This window comes from Dipodomys spectabilis, unplaced genomic scaffold, assembly GCF_019054845.1.
Source record: "Dipodomys spectabilis isolate Male_0828 unplaced genomic scaffold, ASM1905484v1 ptg000276l, whole genome shotgun sequence".
Taxonomy (NCBI): domain Eukaryota; kingdom Metazoa; phylum Chordata; class Mammalia; order Rodentia; family Heteromyidae; genus Dipodomys; species Dipodomys spectabilis.
In genome coordinates this window covers 1977920-1992182 of record NW_024870953.1, presented here as the reverse complement: position 1 = coordinate 1992182, position 14263 = coordinate 1977920, and the positions used below count along the sequence as shown (strand labels likewise).

Sequence of the window (14263 nt, the reverse complement as noted above, 5' to 3'; positions counted from 1 at the left end):
AATCTCTAATAATGGAGTTGAGAAAAGGGAGGAACAAGAAACACAGACTGAAGGGCAAAGTGTACCAAAAAATCTTACGACCATTACAGCATGTCTCTGTGATTTAAGAATTGTAAACCTAGGAATCCCAAGAAAATAGGAGCTAAAAAGCCTCTCTCATACATTGTAGGGAAAGATATGAAAATATGTGTTAAGGCTGATTTTTACTTTTGAGCTCTAATTTTAATGTTCATTTGGTAAACTAAATCCTCTATATTCCTGTCTCTGTGTAAATACCCATCAACATGAAATATAAAGTGATTTTGTTTAAAAAAATGACTCAGAAGAAATTATAAATGCAAAAACAATCTTCACAGAAGCAAACTCTCAGAGATATTTCATGACTTTGACAAGGATAAGGTGGTGAAGTTAGTATAAATTTAGAAGTATGACAATGCACAAAAACATAAAAAAGATACTCATATATTTCATTATATAACCCAAAGCAGAAAGCAAATGTTGTTTAGATGATTTTTTAAAACCCAGTCTCTCAGGTACTGGGAAGGTGGCTCAATGGTAGAGTGCCTGCCTTGCATGCATTAGGCCTTGGGTTTGATTTCTCAGCATCACATAAGCAGAAAAAGATGGAAGTGGTGCTGTGGCTCAAGTGGTATCACTAGCCTTGAGCTGAGGGACAGCACCAGGCCCCAGAGTTCAAACCCCATGACCAACAAAATAAAAATAAAAAACAAAACAAAACACAGTCTCCCACTTTTGTGCCCTCAACTCTGTAAAAACTCTGCTTCAGCCTAGGGCTAATATTTTAGGTGAGGACATACATTAACACTCTTGAATCAGACTCCACTTGATCATTTTTTAAATACATATTTTGTTCTAAGTTTCCTCTTTATAAATTCACATACACATATAAAAAATGGTGTGGCCATCCCGGTAACCTTCTCAAAGTACTTCCTAATGACAACTAACAAAAAGTTGTATTATATTACAACAAGGAAAACAATGCTAAAAATAAAGAAAACCAATTATGAAATATTAATCAATAATAAAATAAAAAACAAAACAATTACCAGTGTTTTCAGTATTTGAAGTGTACTACAAATTAGATTTTATTATTGTCATATTTCTTTACATTTAACACTGGCTAAGATTATGATGTTCCACAAGAATTTTATAGGCTATGAGTAGTGTTTAAAGACACCCACTAAGATTACTATTTGTAGTTCATCTCATAATTTTTATATGGCTTATATCATCATTTGTTCCTCATTAACATATGAAGTAAGGAAGGCCTACAGTTTTAACAGAAACTGTGTAGTTAACATAGTCAACTCTTTATTCTGCTCCTTTACACAAAGACTTTGCAACTTCTCATTACTAAAGTTTCTATAAAATCTGAAATGTACATACTTAGTAGTACTTATCTGCTACCATAAATCTTAAATACTTTATAGAAAAGTATTATGACCTGCCAAACAGTCCCAATTTTGGCATATATAAGCAAATTCCCAAAATTAAATATATTGAAAACATTAAAACTTTTAACAAACCTTAACACTTGCTGCAGTGTTCATTATGGCAGGTCCCTTGTATAGAATAATTGAATTCCTCCTCCTACACATCTCTTGAACAACAAATATCTGGAATTATTTTGTTTTTGACATGTCAATCTTGACTTTATACTTAAATGTGTACTTATATACATGGTTCTAAAATTTCACGAAAATTCTTTTAAACTTACTTTTTGTTGAATTGTCTAGTTAAAGAAAATCAATTACAATTTATATATAAAAATGTTCTGTGCACAATTCTGCATCACATACACTAACATTGGAATGATACAGAGAAGATTAGCATGGCCACTGCGCAAGGATGACAGGCAAATTCCTGAAGCATTCCATCGCCCAATTTTTTAGGAAATGGAAAGACTTGGAAAAAAAATTATTAATTGAAGTAAGCCAAGTCCAAAGAAACTTAGGTCCGATGGTTTCTCTAATTTTCAATAACTAATGTATGTCTAGGATAAGCAGAAAAGGCCAAAAGTTATGTGTATATGACCAGATAAGATTATGTTAAGGGAAATGAAACCCATGTTAGGGACACAAGTGTTTTTTTTTTTTTTCTTGCTATTGTTTCTCATGTACTTGTAACGTGCAGTGTGTTTTTTTTGTTTCTTTGTATGTTCCTCCCCCATGCTATAACACCTGTTTTCACTGTATTTGAAATTGGTGCGCCTACATCTTGTATATACTCTCCTCTAATTTGGTGAGGGGAAAGAAAAAAAATGATTAAATAGGGATACAGGTATACCCATTGTAACAGTGAGATGCACAAGACACTATGTTGTAAAGTGAACTTTACAATTGAGGAGGGGAAAGGGAGGAGGTTAATGGACTTGTGGAGGTGGGAGGGAAGGGATGTAGGGGAACAATAAAGGAGGAGGGAACAATGCTTGTTAGGGAATGTACTCATTACCTTGCTCATGTAAGTGTTACCCCTATGTACAGTATTTTTACAATAAGAACGTATAAAAATGTTCTGAGATGGAAGAGTTTATTTCCTTTATTTTACTCATATAATATCGTTAGCAAAGGAATTCATGCAAAACTCCGATATGAAGGCATTTTGAATACATATGTGGGTGAATGCACACATGTGCTCAAGTACTTGAATGTGTGTTGACGTGCTCAGTGTTTGAAATCAGGGCTTCAAGGTCTTGCTGGGCCTTTTTTCTCTAGATTGATGAGCTACTAAATGAGCTACATCTCCATTCTGGGCCCTATGCTAGTTCATTAAAATTTTTGAAAAATAATCTCCTGAATTTATTTTGCCCTGATTGGCTTCCAACTGCTATCCACAGATCTCAGGCTCCTGAGTAGATATCCAGAGTAGTTAGGATTACAGGTGTGACAAACCAGCAAAAGCTTTCAGAATAACGTTAAAAGTAGAAGAAAATTTACTTCAGAGGGCATGTTTTAGCATCTCCAATTTTAAAGCATTTTGGAGTGATTATTTATGATTTTTTTTTTCTTTTTGGATACTTATAAAACAGTAGGTGATGATATTTGAAAGTTTTAGTACTTTTTAAAAAGGATACTGGAATTGTGGGACAGAAGAAATTTGCCTCTCTTTAGACCTCAATGTATTAGCTCAGTTCTGTGCATGACAACCCAGTGTCACCAACACAATCTGTATTGAAGACAAATGTGGTAGAAAACAATCACCATGGGCAATATTTAGGATGCTATTATTTCTTGGACAATATGAATATTGAATTGAGAGTGTAATAGAATGGAGAGATTTTATCTACCTTTTGTGTATTGCTGAAAGACTTTCGGAAACTTTGACTCATTTCTTTCCCCACTGTGTGTGTCTTTAGGCCGTGCACTTACTGCATTTAATTACAATTTTTCCCAACACTAAAATGGTAATAACATTAACATTATAGCAAATGTTATCTTAACAATTAAGGGAATAAAACTTGTGAAATACTTAAAATAAACTTCTAGGAATGAGCTTTGAGTTTAGCCAGCAATCTTTTATAAATACTAAGCAGAATGTCATAAGTAGTACAGAAACCATTACATGTAGTGAGCAACTAGAAGTAATATCTATTGATCATGCTCTGCTTCCAAGGAAGCCAGGTGGATAACTTCTCATGCTGTAAATCAAACTGGTTATGTTATGTCTTGATAGTGTAAAAATATCAGGGACAGAATGATGAAGGAATATTTTAGACTGAGGTGAAATCCATATGAAAATGTGCAAAACTGATAAAACATAAATGTATCTGAGCAGTATTTTGTGTTTTACAACATTTAAGTTACATCGCAAAGATAAAGAAGTCATAGAAGAATAAATTCTTTTTTGTTGTCCTATCATAGCTCCTTAAAAGGATGAACTCTTTCCTCATTCTTATACAGGCATCATCGGATGAGAGGAACTGTAGATTTTTTGTTGTTGTTGTTTGCTTCCTTCCATTTGTTCTGCAGTTTGAAATCTGAGCTACTTGAGACTGAAAGAAACCAAGGGAAATTAGACAAACAGGCTTTGGAAAGAACAATCAACGTAAAATAAATAAACTACAGCCTTGTAACAGGTCTAACTAAATTGAGTTATATAGTGTCAATTTTTAACAGAAAATGATGTAAGCAATACCATGTTATTGAAAACTGAAAAATGTTAGGAGTTGCTTCATTTTTTTTCTTTTCTACTACCTTGAATTAATTATTGATCTGATTTAGAGAGATTAAAGATGAGATTAACAAGAACCTGGATTAAAAATGGTCAAAAGTTCTGAATAGACATGTACTCCATAAGCCCTGAAAATTGCCTGTGGGTTTACAAAGTTGTGTTTAATACAACTTCTATGCTGCCTTAATGCTTTTTAAGCAGAAGTCATTAGAGAAATATAATTCAAAATTACTATGAAACAACTTCATAACTATTATAACTCATCAAAAAATCAATGGAACCAGTTATGGTGGTAAAGGCTTGTAATTCCAAGCATTTAGGAGGTTGGATTTAAGTCTAAGGCCAGTCTAGGGTACTGCAGATAGTAAAAACCTGCCCTTTATTACCTTTGAATAAACGGTAATAATGTTGGTGCGAGTGTGGAGAAAAGGAAATTTTCTACACTATTGGTCAAAAAACAGTTTAGTATTCTCGTTGTAGAAAGTAGTATGCAAGTTTCTAAAGAAATACAAAGTTGAGATATCATCTGATCCACCAACCATGTGATTATTTCTCTCTGCGTACCTCATAAATATATCTGTAGTTCATTGTTATTCACATTATTCACAAGAGCAGCCAAGATATAAGTCAATGTTGAGTGTTCAACTACAGACTAATAAAGCAACTGTGATACATGCACAAATATCTTTTTCTGTTTCATCCTTAAAATAACAAGAGACTGCTCCCATTAGCCACAACTTACAATGACCTGAAAGATGTATTCGAAATGAATAAAAATGTTGTGTTCTGATCTTTGAAAACACACACACACACACACACACACACACACAAAACTCAAATATTAAGACAGATTTTTTTTAAAGTAAAGCAAAGTGGAAATTCTGGGGCGTTTAGTTCACAATGTAGAAGATATTAGATATACAGTATGAGGTATAGAGTTGAAATGTACAACATGAGGATACAGGGGACAACAGTGGACTTACATAGGAATGAAGCTAAGTAAGTAGGAGTTGTTCTTCATAGTAGGAGTTGCTCTTTTAGTTGTTCTTCTTTTAGTAATTGAAAAGATGAATGTAATTCTTTCAATATACCTGTCTACTTGCAGAAATGATAACAAACAATATTGTAATAATGTTGCATACTCAACATAGAACAAACTGTCAAATTAAAATACATGAGATTATCCTTGATGTAAACTAATTATTACAAATAAGGGAAACCATGGGAACTATGTTTCTTTAAGTCTGGTTTATTTCACTTAATATGTTTTTTTCCAAGACCTTCCATTTCCTTACAAATGAGGTGGTATCTTTCTTTCTGATGGAAGCATGATACGTGTGTCTATGTGTGTATGTAAGTGTGTGTGTCTCATATTCTTGATCCATTCATCTACTGAGGGGCTTCAGAGTTGATTCCACATCTTAGCTATGGTAAATATTACTGTGATAACCATAATTGTGCTGGTAGCTTTAGTGTGGCCTTGTTTGTGATCATCTGGTTAAATGCCCAGAAGTGGGATTACTGGTGCATAGGAGCATTATTGTGTACATCAAGGATAATCTTAGTAGATGAGTTGAATAACTCAATAGCTATGTACATATGACCGTATAGGGTGATTCTAAGTGAAATGAACTCCAAGACATGTTCTTTGTTGTTGTTGTTCTTAATGAACTACATGATTTATTTTTATCCTTTTGTGTTTTCCCCACCTACGGTTTATCCCCTTTAGTCACTGTATTTGATTTTGATTCCCTGGGTATTGTAAATATGTTGATCTGAACTGGGGAAGGGGAAGGAAAAAAAACAAAATAGTGAGACAAAGGACAAAGGGGGAACCTATGCAACAGTGATACTCACAAAACAATAGGTTGGAAACGATGTTGGGAGGTGCATTGGGAGGGAAGAGGGAGAAAAATGGGTAAAGGGGTAACAAGTTAGAAAAGAAATTAATTCTTTACCTTAATTATGTAACTATAACCCCTCTGTACATTACCTTGACAATAAAATTTAAATAAAAAATAAAATAAAATATATGAGAGCAGCAATACAGTCAGTGGGACTAGGGGAAATTCTGTACTATACAAAGAAAAGTGGAACAGCTATGGAGAGCAACAATTTGACTTTAACGTAAGAAGTAATAAACTAGCATACAGATTTTCAGCCTCATGTCAGTCACTAAAAAGGGAAAACAAAATGCATAATTAGCAAACCAATAGAGATAAAATAGAAAACTAAACAATTGAGGTGAAGGGGTGACTTGGATCAAGTATAACAAATGACACAATTAGAAAACAATAACAAGGTGGTAAGTTTAAAAAACATAGGGCTGGGAAGGTGGCTCAGTGGTAGAGTGCTTGCCTTGCATGCATGAGGCCCTGGGTTCGATTCCTCAGCACCACATAAGCAAAAAGAAAAAAACCGGAAGTGGCGCTGTGGCTCAAGTGGTAGAACGCTAGCCTTGAGCTGAAGAGCTGAGGGACAGCGCCCAGGCCCAGAGTTCAGGCCCCACAACCGGACCCAAAAAATAATAATAATAATAAACATTACCCATAATTCTATTAAATGTTGTTTACATCACAATTTGTTAGAACTATAATTCAAATCACAGTTTAATAGTATGTCATTTTAATAATAGTTTACCTATTATTGATTACTTCATATTCAATGTTTAATATATAGTTTTATTTTCTGCAGATATAGAAAAGAAAAAGTGAAACTAATATTAATAAATTAATGTAATAATTCAAAATGTATCCTACACTTAGCACTCATCTTAACATGAAAAAATAAATTATTGCACATGACTCCTGGTATTAGGTGGAAGGGTTCAGCATTGTAGTAAAATTCACACCACACAATACAGGAGGGTATTACTCCTCTAATCTAGCTTAAATTGTGGAAATTTGAATTTTACATGCATTTTTAATTCCTGTCTAAGTGACATCTAAAACATATACAATCATATACACGAGGAGTATTTCAGATAATACTTAAAAGTCACATTCATTAATTAAATTTTTATTATTTTGTACCAAATAAATATTTAAAGAGAGACTGGATTTCTGAGTAGATGATGGTGTATATGTGCCAGATTATTTATATTGAGGCTTATTTTATATTTCTGACATTGTTTCTACAGTCAGATTTAATTTTCCATAAAGGGTTAAGTGCATTATATAGGATATATGAAAGTAAACTGAATGTTTATTCCAGTAATCCTTTGCCACTTGTCTAATCCCAATATAATTCATCCATGTTTTTAAAGTAATGAAAATAACAACAGATAAAAGAAAGATAAATCAGTCTGTAGTAGACAAGTATTTTCACCTTTATTTTCACAGTTGGTCCTCTTTTACACTACAGAATATTCTTGGGAAAATGTGCTCCAGGCTGGCCACAACTGCAGAATATTATGGTTTGATGTATCATAAGAGAAGGAAGGAAGGGGACCTTCCTTCCAAAAGTCTGCTCCATGGGATGTGATCTGCTTCATGGTGCTGAATTGGAAATGAACATTTTTCACTCTCAACCTTGAAAAGCCATCTTGATAGACCATTTCTATAAGTGGTTACAGAGGATTATTATTGGCTTTGCAAGGATGCCACATTGCCTCATTTTGAGACAATTAACAGAAATTTAGTCAGCTGTTTCTTTGTATCTTTAGGAGAAAAACCTATTGACTCTAGGTCAGGGGATCATTGGGACCCAGAGAAGCTACCATCTTGAATAGTAATCCTAGACCTCTAAAACAAACAAACAAACAAAAACTCCAGTAAGCACAGCCAGTCAGGTCTGCTATCACAGCCTACATGAAGTCAGGCAAGAAACAGAAGCTGAAAGTCATTTTGCTGATAAATAATATATTTTTTATGAGGCAGACTGAAATGAGACTCCAGAGAGAGGGTCAGAAAGACTGAACAGAGACACTAAAATTGATCACACAAAGATTAGAAAGTAGAGTTCCTTGTAGAACAAATAAATCATAGATTAGAAAGTAGAATTCCTTGTAGAACAAATAAATCATAGAAAGCCTATGCATGTAAAAACAAGACAGATCTTAGTCAGATTAGTAAGGGTCTGTCAAGTCTGTTAATTTATTTAAAAAACCAACTGATTTGCTGATTCTTTCTATGTTTTATTTTGTCTTTATTTAGTTATTTCTGATTTAATTTTTTTATTTGTTTCTGTCTATTGTTTTGGGTTTGGGCTTCTTCCTGTTTTCAAGGAGCTTGAGCTACATAAGTAAAATATTCATTTGAGATTTCCCCAATTACTTGATGTAGGCACACAGAGCTATAAATTTTCATGTAAGTACTACAAATATCAGAGTAGCTGGTATTTTGTGTGTTCATTTTTGTTAAATTATAGAAACTTTCAGATTTCCATTATAATCCCTTCAGTGTTGCACTGGTCATTCAGCAACTTTTTGTTCAGTCTTCATTGGTTTGACAATTTTTTTGCTTTAGCTGTTTAATACTAAGTTTATTCTGTTATGGTCGGACAAGAAATTGGAATTCAATTAATTTTTCTTTCAATTTGGACAGAATTTCTATGTGACATAGGATATGTTCTATTTTGAAGAATCTTCCATGAGCTGCTGCGAAGAATGTATAGTCTGACATTGAATGTATATCCTGTAGATGTCTGTAAGGGCTAGGTGGTCAATGTAGTGATTTAGGTCTGCAGTTTCTTGGTTGATTTTTTTCCTGCATAACCAATCCATGGAAGGGAATGAGGTGTTGAGATGTCTTTTTAGGTTAAGTAGTATTTGGTTGAGGAAGTGGGATGCTGCAGTATTCAGGGCATTGATATTTAGACTTGTTATATCCTCCTAATGGAGAGTTGCTTTTATCAATATATAATGTCTCTTCCTACTAATTTTAATTTGAGTTCTATTTTACCTTATGTTAGTAATTCTGCTGTGGACTGTTTATGGTCTCCATTTGCTAGAAAATTTTCTTTCAGCCTTTTAGTTTGAGTATGTGTTTGTTTTTGTCAATAAAATGTGTCTCTTTTAGATACTATATGGATGCATATTGTGTTTTGGTACTAATCTCTAATCTATGTCTTCTATTGGGAAATTTAAGTCCATTGATATTGAGAGTTAAGACTGAGAAATATCTGATAAATCCTGCTATGTTATACACCTGCTGTTAGGAGCTGTGCCTCATCTACTCTTAATATATTTACCTTGTTCTGTAGTAGGGAGCATTTTATATAACCAGTTCCTCTTCCTCTTCTTCCTTATCTTCTCTATGTAGGAAATATTTGATTAACTTCAATCCTGCTGATTTGGTGGAAATACGTTGTTTCAAATTTTCTTTGTCATGAAATATGTTTATATATCCTTTAGATGTAAAGGAGAGTTTGGCTTGGGACCATATTCACGGTTGGTAGTTGTTTACCTTTAATGTTTGTCATATATAATGCCAGGCTCTCCTTTTTACCATATCAGCTAAGAAATCTGTATTTATTCTGACTGTATATCCTTTATAAATAATTAATCTTTTCTCTATGGCAGCTTTAAGAATCCTTCCCTTGATCGTTAATGATCCTCTAATTGATTATGATCTGGTGGTGGATTGTTCAGTTCTAGAATTCTGTTTGGTTTCTAAATACTTCTCTTCTCTGCATGAGCCTATCTCGTTGGATGTTTGGCATGTTCTCTGCTAGAATTCTGTAATATGCTTCCTATTCATTTATTTTCTTGCTCTTCTCCTTCTTGATACCTATTTCCCTGAAATTTGATCTTCTAACTGAGTCTTGAAGTTCTGTCAAGATCATTTCTTATTTCTTGGAGTTTTTCTAAATGACTATCTCCTCTTTCCTATTAGGCCTATTCTGTCTTTGACCCTGAGATTATCTTCTATGTCATCTTTTTACTGTGGAGACATTCTACTTTGTTTTTGATTTCCCTGTCTTCTAATTGGTCATTTTTAGGGGTTCTATCCCTTTATTAATGCTTTGTTTTAGGTCTTGTATGGACTTTCTGTACATTTTTTCTTTGGTTGGGGAGTTGCAAGGGCTGTTTTCTTAGCTGTGTCTTCTCTTATATCTTTTAACTAGGCATCCATTTTATTCCTGGACTCCTTTGTATTCTCAGAATTTATTTATCTTTCTGTTTGTAGTCTCCGTGAATTATTTTTCTAATGATTGGTTGGTCTCATCTTGTTCACAAATTTTCTTGTAGAGGTTTTCTAACTTTCCATTAATCACATTTTTCAGCCGTATATGTAATGTATTTTGGTAACTATCTTCTAGATCCTTGATTGTCTGTTCTAATGCCTGGTTATTTACTGTGTGAATTATACTACCTTGACATCACTTTTCTTGTATTTTTCTGATTTGTTCTGTCCATTTGGAGGTTTTCTTTTTGGGGGATCTATGATCTTAATAGGTGAATCTCTATGTTCTTGGTTGATTTTGAGGTGTTGGTTTGGTCTTCTGTTGTGATTTGCTTTTCTGGAATTAAGTTTTTGTTTTGACAATTAAGTGTACGAGTAGAGACCAGTTGTGGTGAGATGTTGTGATTTTCATACTTGTGGTTCCAGTGACAGTTCGGACTGTCGAGTGGTATGGTGAATTGTCTCTCTGTATGGATGTGGCTTTCTTTAATGTACATTTCTGTTCTTGCTTTTTCCCATGTTACCCTTTTATTTTCACACTGCAAATGTACTTTTGAATATGTTGGCCAACACAGTCACAGGAGTCACCTGCCTGGCTGGACACCTTTTCATAGATTTCTGTTTTCTTGTGAAGACAGTATAAAATCTTCTTTTGAATTGTATATTATAGCTGACTTGGTGTGACCATCTAGAAGAGGAGTCCTTGCTAGGACTCTAAATCTCTATTTTATCAAAGAGAGCTAGAATAAACTTCTGTTGATCTTCTGCCATTGTTTTTCCTTTTCCTCAGATTTATTTTTTATATTGTGGACTTTTTCACATAATTTAGGATTTCTGATTGTTGTATCAGGTTATTTTTGTTTTTCTGTTTGTGTTACTTTGAAGTAGTGATTTCAGGCTTGTATTAAGAGACAGTAAAGTATGGAATGTGTGTTAATTGAAGGAAAGAGAGCAAATATTTTAACTTATTTACTACACAAGTAAATTAATATTAACCAAAGTTAATTAATTACTGATTTACATTTCTGAGGATGAGTATAGTACTCTTCGATATATTGGAGGAAAAGACTTTAGACTCATGACAACTGAAGACTTAGATTGAAATTACTGGCTAAACTTTCTTTTTCAGGAAAGCAAAAGCTCCATTTCTTTCATATTTGCATTATAAAATCATAATAGCTGCATGTTGAATTGTTTTCCTCTGCTATTTTCTATTCCATTCTTCATCCATTAACTATCTAGGGCTTTGAATGACCAATTCCTTAAATACCTATATTGCTTATATTGTGATATAAATCTCAGTAATATAAATATGAATTTATCTTTGAGTCTCATCTTGAGCTACATTCATATGAAATTTATGCAGTCTTAAGCAAGAAACCTTTTTTTACTCTTTTCTATGTTTTAATCAATAAATCCATTCCCCTTAGAAATAAGCTCTCATCTTTTATATTGCTCCAGTAAACATTATGTTTTTGTAGTACTTTTACTGAAGTACATATAAAGATTGGAATAGGAAGACACTTTCCCGATTATCACCTTAAACAAAATTCTTGGGGACTATTTTATATGTAAAAATTTAAAAGTGCAATGCACATGTTCATAAATGAATAAGATCATGTTTAACTTAATCAGACACAAGAACCACCACATCAAGAATCAATTTACTTAAAGTCACCAAAATATTGTGTTCATGAATATCACTCATTTTTAGAATATGATTAGTCAATACAAAGTTTATATTATATTTGATATATACATTGCCCCATTTGTTAGGAAATGGAAAGGCTTGGAAAAAATTATATTAATTGAAGTAAACCAAGCCCAAAGAAACATAGGTCCCATTGTTCCCCTTATTTGCAATATCTAGTATATGTATGAGTCAAGCAGAAAAGGTCAGATAATGTGATGTTAGGAAAATGAACCCTTAGTATGTATTTAAATTTTTTCTTTCATGCATTTGTTTCTAACTCATTTATAAGATTATTTCTTTGTAGCTTTGTATGTCCATTCCCCACAGTATAACCCCTGCCTTCACTATATTTGAAGTCAGTATAATTTGTGGAGGAGGTGGGGAAAAATAAGTCGTTTAAGGATACAGGTGGACCCGTTGCAACAATGAGAAGTACAAGTTGTCATGTCAAAAACGAACTTTACAACTTTGGTGCCGGGGGGGAGGGTTGGGGGAGGCAGGGGGGAGGCTGGGAAGGGGTGTGAAGGGTTAACAAAGGAGGAGGCTACAATGCTTGATAAGAAATGTACTTATTATCTTGCCCATGTAATTGTAACCCCTCTGTACAGTATGTTCACAAAAAATAAAAAAATAAAAGTAAATAAAACAGTTTATATTATATTTGAAATTTACAAAATAAAAATTACACTCAAATTTGCTCTGAATATCCTGTTTCCAGGAATATATTTATTCAGCAAACAGAGAAACAAAACATAAGGGTTCGTCACATAGAATGAAATATGTAGTAGCAGACTGTCTCAAGATTTAAGTACATGCAAATCGTGTGAATTATTCAAAGATAGTATAAACATTCACAAAAGGATTTGTGATCAGAAGTGATAGGTAAGCAAAGTAACTGGAAACCTCTATATATAAATTGACCTTTCAATAAAGGATGAGAAGTATTCAATAAATGGGCCTATAGAAGATGATTCTGTATCTCTAACATACATACAGTATTCTACATTTTCCCACATACTCAGATTCTCTTACCTCAGTTCCTGATCAATATTCTTCTGCTTTCATGATGTCAATTCCTACTAAAATAACAAGGTTTATTTTTTTTTTGGTTTCTAGATCCAATACATTTTATTATTTTGGAACAGTAGTATGAATTCATGGAGTTTGGCTTGAATGTAAAGTTTGAGGATATTGTATTCAGACTACTGTTAATCGGCCTGAAGTATACAAAGAAACACAGGATACTAAGAACAAGGGACTTGATCTCAGGGAAACATCAGGTCCAGTCAATCAACTATAATTACAAAGGAATGGAATTGATCTCTGATGTGTCTGGGTTGCAGCTCTGTGTGTGTGTGTGTGTGTGTGAGAGAGAGAGAGAGAGAGTGTGTGTGTGTGTGTGTGAGGCAGAGAGAGAGAGAGAGAGAGAGAGAGAGGAAGAGAGAGAGAGAGAGAGTGGCTTCCATATTTACAGTCCATAGAGCATTACTTCTTAGGGAGCAGGTGCTCATATCAGAGCTCTGATAAAACTGTCATCACTTTTTAGTGTGAAAAAAACTTGCTTAATCTCTATTTAAAAGGGAAAAATGAACTAACATCTTACATGATTGTTTTGACAATTAATTCGTATATTGAAGGCCAAAGGGAGGAATTGGAGATCAGTATAATTTTTTCCTCTCTTCTGAATATTACACAGCAATAGCTGTGATTTTCAGGAGTCTCCTGCCATCTAGTGACAGCTGAATTACTAATATGCTTAATAATATGAAACATATGAGAGAGAAAGATATCAGCCCACAAGCCCAAAAATCTAGTGATAAGATTGAACTTTAGAGCTGGGTTGCCACATGTTTTAGGAATGTAATTCCTTCATATGAACTTCAAATATTGTGGCATTCCTTGTCTGATTAAACGGTAAGAATGTACTGTAGAAACAAGAATTCCTGTTCAGTCAAGTAGAAAGTGCTCATGATCCCATCCTCACGTTGCAAAATTCCATTCCATATACTTCAGCACCAAATCCTTCCCTGTGGGAGACAGGAAAAAAATAATTTTGATTGAATATTAAATTACACAAATTAGTGTGTACAGGCATGATTTGTATAATTACAGAAGTTTGTAATAAATGTAAGTAGGGATCATGTCACAAATAAAAAATATAATTAAAATCAAATCACAGCATTTTGTGCAGGAAAATATACATTAGATTAGTTGCAGAATTTCTATTTTGAGATATACTTTATATTAAACTATA

At 33.5% G+C, this 14263-nt stretch overlaps 1 pseudogene; it reads left to right on the top strand.

The window, feature by feature from the left end:
- Positions 1-1797: 1797 nt before the first annotated feature.
- Positions 1798-1910, top strand: LOC122126372 (annotated as a pseudogene).
- The last annotated feature ends 12353 nt before the right edge of the window (positions 1911-14263 follow it).